Source organism: Bufo gargarizans, chromosome 9 (assembly GCF_014858855.1).
Source record: "Bufo gargarizans isolate SCDJY-AF-19 chromosome 9, ASM1485885v1, whole genome shotgun sequence".
Taxonomy (NCBI): Eukaryota; Metazoa; Chordata; class Amphibia; order Anura; family Bufonidae; genus Bufo; species Bufo gargarizans.
The window spans coordinates 5,252,993-5,267,396 of NC_058088.1; the positions used below are offsets into that span (position 1 = coordinate 5,252,993).

Genomic DNA, 14,404 nt, shown 5'->3' on the forward strand with positions numbered 1-14,404 from the left:
TCCGTTGCCACCAATGATGGGGGGTGGGGGGGATTTTAATTGGGGGGGGGGGGGCAGGCCGCACTGGCCACCAATGAGTTAAATACAGGGGAGGGAGGCTGCACTGGCCACCAATGAGTTAAATACAGGGGAGGGAGGGGGGTCTGAGGGGTTAATGCGGCACCTGAGGGGTTAATTGTGCTGATCACGGCCCCCTGTAAGAGATCGGGTGCTGCCAGGCAGCAGGGGGCAGTCATGTACACAGTTCTTAGTATAATATACTGTCGTGTGCATGAGGCCTTACTGACCAAGAGTTTTTCTTCCTCTTTTCATAATCGCCTTCCAAGAGCTATAACTTTTTTATTTTTCCAACTATATAGCTTCATGAGGGCTTGTTTCTTGCGGGACAAGTTGTAGTTTTTAATGGCACCATTTTGGGGTACACATAGCATTCTGATTAACTTTTATTAACTCTTTCTGGGAGGGAGATGGGAAAAACAGCAATACTGCCACTGCGTTTTTAAGTTACAAATTTTATGGTGTTAATTTTTCGGTATAAATAACATAATATCTTTATTCTCTGGATCAGTATGATTACAGCCATACCAAATACGTATAGTTTTTTTTATGTTTTACTACTTTTTTGCAATAAAACTCCCCTTTTTTTTTTTTTAAAGAACAAAATGTTTTTGCAATACTGCTTTCCAAGACCCATAACTTTTTTCTTTTTCTTTCTATGGAGTTGTGTGAGGGCTTGATTTTTAATGGAAAAGCGTATTTTCTTTAATGGAATTTTTTAAAATTTAATAAATGGTTTTTTTTTTCTTTACCACTTAATAGTCCCACAAGGGGACTATAACAGACAGTATTTTGATTGCTTATAAAATGCAATGCATTATCCCTATAGTGCAGAGATGCTCAACCTGCAACCCTCCAGCTGTTGTAAAACTACAACTCCCACCCTTCCCTGCTGTAGGCTGTCCGGTAATGAAGGGAGTTGTAGTTTTGCAACAGCTGGAGGGCTGCAGGTTGATCATGCCTGCTAGTGCATTGCATTTTAATGGCAATGCTATTCTAACATTGACCAGCAGGCTGCGCCAGAGAGGCGCAGCCTGCTGGAAATTACTGAAGGCTGGTCTGGGGCCTACATGAGAGCCCTGCCAGCCTTCACACACATCGGTGTGACCAGACTCCTAACTAGTGTTGAGTGAACTTGTGTTTTAAGTTCGGCGTCTAAAGTTCGGGTTCGGGTTATCGAAGAATCGCGTTATGGATTCCGATACCATGGACCATAACTTGGTCCGGGGTAGCGGAATCCATAACGCGATTCTTCGATAACCTGATCCCGAACTTTAGACGCCGAACTTAAAACACAAGTTCGCTCAACACTACTCCTAACATAAGCAAAATTTGGGGCAGATTTATGAAAATTGTCTAAAACAATATAAATGAAAGCGGCAATGTGATTGGTTGCCATTTGGAAGGGGCCACAGCGACCGTTTTTCTTACAATTTTCATAAATCTCCACGCAGATGTTTCCTTTCACTGACAGCAAACTCGGAAACAATGAGGAAATTAAACACAAAGTACATTACAAAAGTTGCAGAACTTATAATTAACTATTTTCAGGCTTTAGTATGAAGCTCTGCTTCCCCTCACAAACTATGGTAACTTGTGACCATGTCACCCAGGCTCCGCCAATATGGCTCCTGGGCTGCAGACAACTTCACCGCCCCCCAGCCGAGGCCAACAAAACAAATGTGCGTGATACGAATCCTCTCTCAGCCAATCAGAGGGCTTCATCCACCCGACAAGACTTTCGCCTAGTCCACCCAATCAAATAGCTTTCATTCGAAGAGTGACAGCTGTTCTGACCAATGAAGGCACGCTTCCTCGCTAAGCAGGCGGGGCCGCTTACGGCGTACGGCGTTGCTGGGCAGCCGGCGCCTTGGGAGCTAGGAGTCCCCGGATGTTGAAGCTCGTAGGACAACATGGCGCCTGGGGCCGGAGGACAGTGAGGAGAGGACAGCCTGGGTTTCAGGTAACGACTGGGAAGGTGGGCGGAACGCTATGGAAAGTACTTTGTGCCGGTCGTTGAAGCGAAGTAACTGGCGCATGCTCCACTAGTCAAGAAGTGACTTGTTCATAGTGTGTGTTGTACGATGTTAATCGCCCGATCTAGTTGAGATTGGGTGCGTGATGTCACTGGGAAAGTTGTGGGGGTGCTTGCAGGGTGCCCAGGGCGTTGTCATGGTAACTGCCCTGGCCAGACAAGTTTTAACCCTTTAATGACCAGATAATTTCCATCCCCTCCAAAGTAGCCAGAACTTTTTTTTTTTTCTTGACAGGGCTGCATAAGGCCTAGTTTTATGTGAAAAAAATTGCATTTTTGGTGCTGTTTGTACATATAAAATACTTTGTATTTTTTCCCCCCTCTTTTTGTGTTGCAAGTATAGAAAAAGTGATTTTTGACATTGCTTTTTTACTTTGCTTACACTGTGCGCACTTTTCACACTGAATAACCTGTCATTTACGTGTGGATCCCTAATAAGTGTCGTTTTTTTTTCTTTTTATATGTAGAGTATGTGCAGTAAATGGTATTTTATGCAAATAATCACATATACAATTAAAAAATGTTAATTACGTTCTTTGAACATCCCAGTAAAGATGTATTCCCATCTCAGACATTGCCCACCTATCGCTGGGATGTCAGATAGGTGCGGGGAGAGGTGTAGCTCGGCGTTCCGGCACCCGGGGCAAGGATTTCGGAACCACAGCGATAGTTTTTATGAAGCCCGATGGCAGGCCTCCATAGGAATGTATTAAATGTCCCATAGACTGCAATAGTAAATCATAGCAGTCAATGGGAGATGTGATCTAAGGATTGCATGTTCACGTCCCCTAAGGGAACTTATAGGGGTTGTCTCATTGCAGACAATGGGGGCATATCGCTAGGATATGCCCCTATTGTCTTATAGGTGCGTGTCCCACCACTGGGACCCGCACCTATATCGGGAGCGGAGCCCTGCAAAGTGGTGGCTGGAGGACTCCGGTCCGGCCACCACCAAGCCGGCTCCCCATAGAAGTGAATAGGAGCGCATGACCGGCCACCCCTTCCATTCACTTCTATGGACCCGACGGAAATAGCCGATCCAGCGCGTGGCTATTTTCGGAGACCCCATAGAAAATGAATGGAGGGTGGCTCCAGTCTCCACCACTTTCGGAGACAATATGCCCCCATTGTATGAGATGAGAATAACCTTTAAAGGGGGCTCATCCCAGACAATGGGGGCATATCGCTAGGATATGCCCCCATTGTCTTTCAGGTGCAGGTCCCACTGCTGGGACCCGCACCTATATCAAGAACGGAGCCCCGCAAGGTGGTGGCTGGAGGACTCCAGTCCAGCCACCACAAGCCGGTTCCCCATAGAAGTGAATTGGGGCGTACTGCGCATGTGCATTCATTTCTTTGGGGCTGACAGAAAAAGCTGAGCCAGCGCTGTGTTCTTTCTTCACTGTCTACCTGCTCGCTGTCCACATTGCAGCGGCAAACAGCGTAATTACAACTGTCGTCCCCCTGCTGGTCTGATATGGACGACCTGTACTATCACCAATATAAATAAGTGGACAACCCCTTTAAAATGTGTACGCCAGGCAATCTGATATTGGTGTATTAAAAGTGTGGACAACCCCTTTAAAAAAAAATTTTTTTATTATTTTTTTTTTTTTACACATTTTAAAGTGGTTGTCCACTTATTTATATTGGTGATAGTACCGGTCATCAATATTAGGCTCCTTTCACACCTGCGTTCAGGTGTCCGCTCGTGAGCTCCGTTTGAAGGGGCTCACAAGCGGCCCTGAACGCAGCCGTCTGGCCCTAATGCATTCTCAGTGGAGGCGGATCCACTGAGAATGCATCCGCCTGCCAGCGCTCAGCCTCCGCTCCGCTCAGTGAGCGGACACCTGAACGCTGCAAGCAGCGTTCGGTCGTCCGCCTGGCCGTGCGAAGGCGTGCGGATCCGTCCAGACTTATAATGGAAGTCAATGGGGACGGATCCGCTTGAAGATGACACCATATGGCTCAATCTTCAAGCGGATCCGTCCCCCATTGACTTTCAATGTAAAGTCTGAACGGATCCGCTCAGGCTACTTTCACACTTAGAAAATTTTTCTAAGTTATAATGCAGACGGATCCGTTCTGAACGGAGCCGCCGTCTGCATTAATATGAGCGGATCCGTTCAGAACGGATCCGATCGAACGCTAGTGTGAAAGTAGCCTTAAAAGTGTGGACAACCCCTTTAAAATATAAAAAATATATATACATTCAAATCATCCCCTTTCCCCATAAGATTTGCTTAAGCTCCCGAAAAAGATGGGGGGGCGGCCACGCATTGGGGTCCAGTCATCCTAGTGATACACCTGTAGAATGGAAATACCCCTTTAGTGGGGAGAGGGTGCATGTGGATGGGAGATACTGAAAGCTAACACCTGCTCATGAGTGGGGGTCTCAGAGGTCGGACCCCACTGATCAGACTGGTGTGTATTCTGCCGTCCATCGTACATTTATATAGGGTATTTCGGGAGGTAAGTCGGTGCTATAAATAATCTTACTGGTCGTGCTGGTGAGCGCTGTGTGACCAGTGAGGGATTCTGTCCTTTATCAGTGTCAGTGATATGCTAGTTGTCAGGGCTGGGGGCTGCGCTGGGACCCTTGTCACGTTGTCTCTGCCAGTAACGGCTGATGTGACATTGTGGTGACCGATCCCAGAGCCAGGACGATTAGAAATTTGTGCTTGGTTTCTCTTAAAGGGGTTCTCCAGGAATAAGGACATTTTAGGAAGTTTCTGCGGCCTGACTTCCTAAGCTGAAGATTAATACTTACCCGGTCCCCTGCGCAGTCTCCTCTGTGTCCATGTTCCGGTCCGCGCACTGTTGACACCCAGCTTAGCATGGACATGGTCACACGCTCTGCTGCAGCCAATGACTGGCTTCAGCGGTGCCGCACCCACAAGCAGCACATCAGCGAATTCATTTGCTGCATCAGAGCATGTGACCAGGTCCATGCTAAGCCGAATGTCTACAGTGCACCCCAGCAAAGATCCATAATTACCTGCTCCCTGCTACTCAGTTGCGGCTCCTTGGCTTTCTACACTGACGAGGTTGTGTGCACCGCTGCCTCAGTGGTTGTGTCCCCAAGTGGAACGTCACTGCTGCATCACGTGCCACTTGGGGACTCATTACTGCTGAGGCCAGTCATTGGCTACAGTGGTGCACGTGACCCTGTCCATTCAAAAGGTGACAGGCAGGGACTGGGAGCCGGAATGGAGCCGAGGCGAGTAGGTACAGCTATCTAGGGTGCAAATAAAAAAAAAAACAAACAGGACAGCCCCTTTAAATGAAGTAGTCTTCTCACTGTGGCCTGCCCAGATACAGACGTGGACAAAATTGTTGGTACCCTTTGGTCAATGAAAGAAAAAGTCACAATGGTCACAGAAATAACTTTAATCTGACAAAAGTAATAATAAATTAAAATTCTATAAATGTTAACCAATGAAAGTCAGACATTGTTTTTCAACCATGCTTCAACAGAATTATGTAAAAAAATAAACTCATGAAACAGGCATGGACAAAAATGATGGTACCCCTAGAAAACACAGAACATAATGTGACCAAAGGGACATGTTAATTCAAGGTGTGTCCACTAATTAGCATCACAGGTGTCTACAACCTTGTAATCAGCCATTGGGCCTATATATATGGCTCCAGGTAATCACTGTGTTGTTTGGTGATATGGTGTGTACCACACTCGACATGGACCAGAGGAAGCAAAGGAAAGAGCTGTCTCAAGAGATCAGAAAGAAAATTATAGACAAGCATGTTAAAGGTAAAGGCTATAAGACCATCTCCAAGCAACTAGATGTTCCTGTGAGTACAGTTGCACATATTATTCATAAGTTTAAGATCCATGGGACTGTAGCCAACCTCCCTGGACGTGGCCGCAGGAGGAAAATTGATGACAAATCTAAGAGACGGATAATCCGAATGGTAACAAAGAGCCTAGAAAGACTTCTAAAGAGATTCAAGGTGAACTTCATGCTCAAGGAACATCAGTGTCAGATCGCACCATCCGTCGTTGTTTGAGCCAAAGTGGACTACATGGGAGACGACCAAGGAGGACACCATTGTTGAAAACGAATCATAAAAAAGCAAGACTGGAATATGCCAAACTACATGTTGACAAGCCACAAAGCTTCTGGGAGAATGTCCTGTGGACAGATGAGACAAAAATCGAAGTTTTTGCCAAGGCACATCAGCTGTATGTTCACAGACGAAAAAATGAAGCATATCAAGAAAAGAACACTGTCCCTACTGTGAAACATGGAGGAGGCTCTGTTATGTTCTGGGGCTGCTTTGCTGCGTCTGGCACAGGGTGTCTTGAATCTGTGCAGGGTACAATGAAATCTCAAGACTATCAAGGAATTCTAGAGAGAAATGTACTAGCCAGTGTCAGAAAGCTTGGTCTCAGTCGCAGGTCATGGGTCTTGCAACAGGACAATGACCCAAAACACACCGCTAAAAACACCCAAGAATGGCTAAGAGGAAAAAATTGGACTATTCTAAAGTGGCCTTCTATGAGCCCTGACCTCAATCCTATTGAGCATCTTTGGAAGGAGCTGAAACATGCAGTCTGGAAAAGGCACCCTTCAAACCGGACACAACTGGAGCAGTTTGCTCATGAGGAGTGGGCCAAAATACCTGCTGAGAGGTGCAGATGTCTCATTGACAGTTACAGGAAGCGTTTGATTGCAGTGATTGCCTCAAAAGGTTGCGCAACAAAATATTAAGTTAGGGGTACCATCATTTTTGTCCATGCCTGTTTCATGAGTTTATTTTTTTACATAATTCTGTTGAAGCATGGTTGAAAAACAATGTCTGACTTTCATTGGTTAACATTTATAGAATTTTAATTTATTATTACTTTTGTCAGATTAAAGTTATTTCTGTGACCATTGTGACTTTTTCTTTCATTGACCAAAGGGTACCAACAATTTTGTCCACGTCTGTATGAGCCACATCTTCCCCTCTGTGTGGCTTGTAAAGCGATGAATTAGGTAATAGAAGAATTTTAGGGGATTGCCCGGCATGCACTTCCCTGGTATGCAGGACTGGATCCCCAAAGGTGATTTTACACTTTAAAGGGGTTTTAAGTTATCCCGTGAATAGGGAATAACTAACTGATGAGTGGGGGTCCGGCCGCTGCCGCACCATCAGATTGGGGAAAGGGGACCCTCATTCTCAGGATCGGTGGGGGATCCCGGCGGTTAGACCCCCAGGGATCAGTTAGTTATCCCTTTAAAGCAGTTGTTCTCCTGCTGAGACATTATAGGGTGTATGCACATCCTAGAGGGGGTACCCCGTTATTAACCCCTTGTTTAAGAACCAGAATGAAAAGCCGCCGGCAGAGTGGTTCGCTGTCGTGGACTTGAGTCTTTTATGTCTTACAATGGTCTGCCATATTTGTGTGGCCCTAAGATAACGGGGGATTCGTGGCCAGCTTGTATGTAAAGGGTTTTTGTTGGAGGACCTCTTTATGAAGTGTCCTTTCTATGATAAAGCCCCCGGGGGGGGATTTCTTATGAGGTTAATGTTTGAAGTCCGTTTTTCTTGATTTTGCGCTAGCGTACTTTGTTCCAAATGTATCGACTGTTGCACATTTGGGGGGGGGGGGTTTATCACATCCCGCGCTCCTCAATTCTGACGTGCGACTTTTTGTATTTTGACACTGCTCACACTAATTTTGAAAAGTGAGCGTGGTTAGCTGTGCGAATTCGTTTCGCTCCAGATTTCTCACTCAGACTCTGGAAGAAAAATAATTCTCCGTGTGTGAACAGCTGCCTGGGACGGACTAGGTCTCGCTGACCGTGTTGCAGTACATTCTGCTGGGCGAGACCATTGACTGTTATTTCCTCTGAGACTTTCCTGTCCTGCCCAGTGAACCTGAACAGAGAAGGGTTAAAGAGAACCTGACATCACCATAATGCCTCCCCGACCTCCCGCGGTACCTCACAGGCATTGTCCTCATGTCCCCAACGATGCCGGTTGCATCTGATGGAAGACATTGCCAACAAATAACTTTATTCATCCCAGGCAGTGTATGCAATTTGGGGAGGGGGAGGGGGATTGACGCTCCAAGTCATTCTGGTCGCGCCCCCGTGCTGCCTTTTCCCCCTGATTGACGGCTCAGTGCTTTTTTTTTTTTTTTTTTTTTCTTCAGATCTGGCGCATGCACCGTTTTGTATTTTCAGCGACTGCGCAGTGAACCAATCTTCGCTGTACTTGGCTTCAGAGGTTCACTCCGAGGAGTCGACGCATGCACAGTAGTGTCAGTCTGCACCTGCGCAGGCAGCTTCTGATGCCAACTACACTGAAGATCGTCTCACTGTGCAGATGTTGAAGATGAAACCAGAAGGGCACAGGCATCGTAGCTCACCCTATTCACTTCTATGGGACTGAGCGGCGCCGTCCATTGTGTAAGTGGCCGTTCTTGGTATCGTAGCTCACCCTATTCACTTCTATGGGACTGCGCCCAGGCCACGGGACCGATAAACGCGTCGTCACTGGCCTAGGAGAAGCTGTAAGAAGGCCGCGGCGCTACTGCGAGCATCGGTGCCTTCGCAAACAGCTGATCAGCGGGGGTCCTGGGTGTTGGACCCCCATTGATCGGATTCTGATCAGTTATAATGTCTTAGAAAACCCCTTTAAGGCAGTAGTGGGGTGAAGGTGCGGCAGCTCCTGCAGTTGGCACAATGTGGCTGGTGTAAGGATTGGGTGTGGCACTTTGGTTCTTTGATTAGGACAACAAGCTAAGACAATGATGGCTTATGTGGAATTAGCCGGCAGACGGTCTCTCAGACCCCGGTGTTAATGGGGTTTGATAGATTGGTTATTATTGGGGTGGTGTAATGTTACCAAGTGATACCTGATGCCCGCCCGGTGTGTGACAGGCTGAGACAGGTGTATCGAGGCACAGACGCCCGCCTGTTCAGCACGCCATGACCTGCCCCAGGAACAAGTGTATCCACACCTGTCATTACCTGAGCCCCGGCTATCGCTGTCTGCCAGCAGGGAAATTACAGCTTGTCCCCAGCTGGTGTGGAACTACAACTCTCAGCATGCTCATTTTTAGGGTGTCTACATTAGGCTGAATTTGCAGCAGTTGAAACCCCTCTTCCCAGATGAAGACAACTATAAGCAATGTCTGCATGAGCTGTGATGGAAATAGTTTGGCTCTCTGCTCCATACTATCTGTGCCCCCATTCCATAAAGATTATAGGGAGTCCGTGCCCCCATTCTCCAGGCTCTGGAGTCCCCTGTGCTCTAGAGTGTCCAGGAGGGCCCCTGCCCCCTATATGGAAACACGATAGGCAGAGGCCCTAATCTCTTCTCAGCTGGGGAGACTATAGGCAGAGGCTCAGCCCCCTGTGCTTGGGGGACTATAGGCAAGGAGAGGCTCAGCCCCCTGTGCTTGGGAGACTATAGGCAAGGAGAGGCTCAGCCCCCTGTGCTTGGGAGACTATAGGCAAGGAGAGGCTCCGCCCCCTGTGCTTGGGAGACTATAGGCAGAGGCTCCGCCCCCTGTGCTTGGGAGACTATAGGCAGAGGCTCCGCCCCCTGTGCTTGGAAGACTATAGGCAAGGAGAGGCTCAGCCCCCTGTGCTTGGGAGAACTATAGGCAAGGAGAGGCTCAGCCCCCTGTGCTTGGGAAACTATAGGCAAGGAGAGGCTCAGCCCCCTGTGCTTGGGAGACTATAGGCAAGGAGAGGCTCAGCCCCCTGTGCTTGGGAGACTATAGGCAAGGAGAGGCTCAGCCCCCTGTGCTTGGGAGACTATAGGCAAGGAGAGGCTCAGCCCCCTGTGCTTGGGAGACTATAGGCAAGGAGAGGCTCAGCCCCCTGTGCTTGGGAGACTATAGGCAAGGAGAGGCTCAGCCCCCTGTGCTTGGGAGACTATAGGCAAGGAGAGGCTCAGCCCCCTGTGCTTGGGAGACTATAGGCAAGGAGAGGCTCAGCCCCCTGTGCTTGGGAGACTATAGGCAAGGAGAGGCTCAGCCCCCTGTGCTTGGGAGACTATAGGCAAGGAGAGGCTCAGCCCCCTGTGCTTGGGAGACTATAGGCAAGGAGAGGCTCAGCCCCCTGTGCTTGGGAGACTATAGGCAAGGAGAGGCTCAGCCCCCTGTGCTTGGGAGACTATAGGCAAGGAGAGGCTCCGCCCCCTGTGCTTGGGAGACTATAGGCAAGGAGAGGCTCCGCCCCCTGTGCTTGGGAGACTATAGGCAAGGAGAGGCTCAGCCCCCTGTGCTTGGGAGACTATAGGCAAGGAGAGGCTCCGCCCCCTGTGCTTGGAGACGTAATTGTTTTCTTGAAATGAAGCTGCTGCCCCAGTTCTATAATGTGTGTTTCCGGTCTTGAAATGCACGGTGTGAATAATTACCCAGATGTAATCCACCTATAGACGGAGCACAAAGTAAAAATGTACGTATTATGTAACGCTAGGTGCTGCGACTTATGGATCGTGTGGAGCTGATTCCACTCAACTGATCCGTCTGTGGCCCTAAGGCCTTGTACAGAAGGGTGCCCCCCCCCCCTCAGTCTGTATAGGGGCCTATGACGCTGTCCAGTCATACAGTAACCCAGGGGTCACAGGTATAATATGGGTGCAGTGTCTGCGGGGGAGACTAGTCTTGTAACACTGACGAGGTGACAACCATTCTGTAGAGTCGTCGCTCCACCCTCCACCGATTCTGACTCCTAATCTCTTGTGTTTCCTTTACTATTTAATGAGAGGAAAACATATGTGGGATCATTGCCGACATTTCCAGCGTGTGTGAATGATTGTTAGGCCTCATGCACACGACCGTTTTTTTTTTTTTTTTGCGGTCCGCAAAAACGGGTTCAGTAGTTCCGTGATGCGTGTCTGTTTTCTCTTCCGTGGGTCTTCCTTGATTTTTGAAGGATCCACGGACATGAAGGAAAAAGTCGTTTTGGTGTCCGCCTGGCCGTGCGGAGCCAAACGGATCCGTCCTGACTTACAATGCAAGTCAATGGGGACGGATCCGTTTGACGTTGACACAATATGGTGCAATTGCAAACGGATCCGTCCCCATTGACTTTCAATGTAAAGTCAGGAGTCCCTATTAATATACCATAGGATCAGAGTTTTCTCCAATCCGATGGTATATTTTAACTTGAAGCATCCCCATCACCATGGGAACGCCTCTATGTTAGAATATACCATCGGATTTGAGTCGGATTGTCAAAACTCAGATCCGACAGTATATTCTAACACAGAGCCGTTCCCATAGTGATGGGGACGCTTCAAGTTAGAATATACTAAGAACTGTGTACATGACTGCCCCCTGCTGCCTGGCAGCACCCGATCTCTTACAGGGGGCTGTGATCCGCACAATTAACCCCTCAGGTGCCGCACCTGAGGGGTTAATTGTGCGTATCATAGCCCCCTGTAAGAGATCAGGTGCTGCCAGGCAGCAGGGGGCAGACCCCCCTCCCTCCCCTGTATTTAACTCATTGGTGGCCAGTGCGGCCTGCCCCCACCCCTTTAAATAAAATCAACGCTACTGCAGTCCTGGCTTCCATGGTTACTTAGCAATTTTAGAAGCATTATACTTACCTGCGATGTCTGTGACCGGCCGGGAGCTCCTCCTACTGGTAAGTGCGGCACCTGAGGGGTTAATTGTGCGGATCACAGCCCCCTGTAAGAGATCGGGTGCTGCCAGGCAGCAGGGGGCAGTCATGTACACAGTTCGTAGTATATTCTATATCACTATGGGAACGCCTCTGTGTTAGAATATACTGTCGGATCTGAGTTTTCACGAAGTGAAAACTTAGCTCTGAAAAAGCTTTTATGCAGACGGATCTGTCTGTGTGAAAGTAGCCTACGGCCACGGATCACGGACGCGGATGTCAATCTTGTGTGCATCCGTGTTTTGACGGACAGGAAACACGGATCACGGATGCGGATGAACAACGGTGCATTTTCCGAGTTTTTAACGGACCCATTGAAAGTCAATGGGTCCGCAGAAAATCGCGGAAAACGGAACAACGGACACGTATGCACACAACGGTCGTGTGCATGAGGCCTTAAAGGGTTTCTATCACCAGATTTAACCCTATTAAACTAGCGATGTGCTAATGTCAGCTGAACCTAACCAGTCTATTCCCACTTTTATCTATGCCCCTGTTACTGCAGTAATATAACTTTTATAATGTGCTAATTAGCCTCTAGGTGCGGGGGGGGGCATTATTCCTGCTCCTAGAGGCTCCGTTCTCCCACCTCTGGCCACAAGATTGACCGGGCCAGGCAGCGTTCACCTCCAACTGTCAGCCCTGTGCTCTGGGGAGATCTCGCGCCGTTCAGTATTCGGCGCGAGCGCCCTTTACTCACTGCGCCTGCGCCGAATACTGAAGTGGACGGCGCAGGCGCGAGATTTACTCGGCAGACAGGGCTGGAAGTAGGAGACCAACGCTGCCTGGCCCTGTCAATCTAGTGGCCAGAGGTGGGAGAACGGAGCCTCTAGGAGCAGGAACAAATTAGCATATTATAAAAGTTAGATTTCTGGAGTAACGGGGGCATAGATATAAGTAGGAATAGGCTAGTTAGGTTTAGCTGACATTAGCACATCGCTAATGTCCGCTAGCTTAATAGGAGGGGTCTGACTCCATGGCACTTAGACAATCAATGTAGCCTCCTTCTAGAATACCAAATACAGCGCCGCGCATTGTATTGTGGCTGGGCTTGGTATTGCAGCTCAGTCTCATTAATTTGAATGGGGCTGAGCTGCACCTAGGTCGAGGAGCGTTACCTCTGCAAAGAACGGTCAGCGAGGCCGCTGTTAGTCAACCCACCATGATTAGATATTGATGACCTTTTCTGAGGATAGGCTTTTAAATATTGAAATCCTGGTTAGACATCATGCACACAGCCATGTCTGTATTTTGACACCCGGGACCCCCGCCGATCAACTGTTTGAGAAGGTAGTGTCGCCGGGGCACTGCAGACTTCTCTCTGCTTTTTCCTAGGCCAGTGACGTCATGTGTCCTAGGAGCAGCTCAGTTCCATAGAAGTGAATGGGGCGGAGTGCAATACCAAGCACAGCCACTATACAATGTACGGCGCTGTGCTTGGACCCCCACCTATCAGATACTGATGACCTATTCAGAGGATTGGTCATTGGTATTAAGGTCTCGGTAAACCCTGTTAAATAGATGGGGCTTTTATCATCCGCAAATACGGACAGGAATGGGACCTGCGCCAAGATTTTCCTAAAATATAGATGTGTTCCTGACCCCATAGAAGTGAATGGGCCAGCATGCAATCCATGAAAAAAACGGATAGCACGCTGAAGAAAAGTACGGGCATGTTCACAGGGCCTAAGGGCACACGACGGTTTAGTTTACATAGATTTTCAGTGCGGATTGTGCTTTAGTTCTGCATCAAATTCGCATATGTTGAGGATTTTGACGCGGATTTGCACAGTGAAGGGTGAAATCTGCATTGAAAATCCGTGCAAACAGTTGACACGCTGCAGATTTCGCAATCCACACCGCAGGCCATTTTCCTCGCAGAAATTTTCTGCCCCGCGTTGACAGCGGTATTGAGAATCTCATCTATTCAGCTTGTGCTTTGCAGAAAAATCTGCACCTAATACCCACCGTGTGCATCTGGCCTAAAGCTAGCCAAGACGTACAAGAACTTCGGTACGTCCGTGAAAAAAAAGCGTACGTGTTTCATCCGTGAAGATGTCTATGAAGGACCCGTGGATGGTCCGTGTGTCCATTTTTACCATCCACGTGTCATCCGTAAGCTGAATTTTTATTTTTTTTTTTTTCAAAGAATCTCCTATCAGTCTTCATTGAAAAACGGACGCAAAACGGATTCTATAGACTTCAATGGGCGTGCATGACCCATGGTCAGTTAAAGAGATACTGAAGTGTGAACTGACACATTTAAATCAATGGGTACGTGGTCGAAGCCTAATGCTCTGTCTGTGTACTCTTCCCTGTTCATGAACCAGGAGGATCAGGATGAACAGACACATCCTGTAGAGACCGGAGCAGATAGAAGGTTGCTGGTCAGCTTGTAATGCTGAGGCAGATGAGTAAGCTGGATTCCTTTGCAGGCGCAGATCACAGCTGGACGGGAGCGGCAGAGGACCCCGGCTGTGCGGTGTGGGGGCGGCGGGTGCATTGGACGCTGTCCAGGTTTCATTCCTGGGAGCTGATAATTCGCACCAGTCCCTCCCGCACTTAGCACAGCTCTCTCCAGTATAACCACCAGCGTCCACCCCCCCCCCCCCCCCCCCCAGCATATGTCTTGCCCCCATGGTACTTGTGTATTGTAAGTTGC

The 14,404-nt window shown here is 48.5% G+C and overlaps 1 protein-coding gene across 2 annotated transcripts in view; it reads left to right on the plus strand.

Annotated features, from left to right (window-relative positions):
• Nucleotides 1-1,878: 1,878 nt before the first annotated feature.
• Nucleotides 1,879-14,404, plus strand: part of PAK4 (p21 (RAC1) activated kinase 4) — a 61,616-nt gene continuing 49,090 nt past the window's right edge. The window contains exon 1 of one of the 2 annotated variants that reach the window (XM_044305713.1): nucleotides 1,879-2,020. The gene's annotated coding sequence lies outside the window, so the exon portion shown is untranslated. Of the gene's footprint in view, nucleotides 2,036-14,404 lie in introns of both variants that reach the window. The other variant, XM_044305714.1, reaches the window with a different exon arrangement.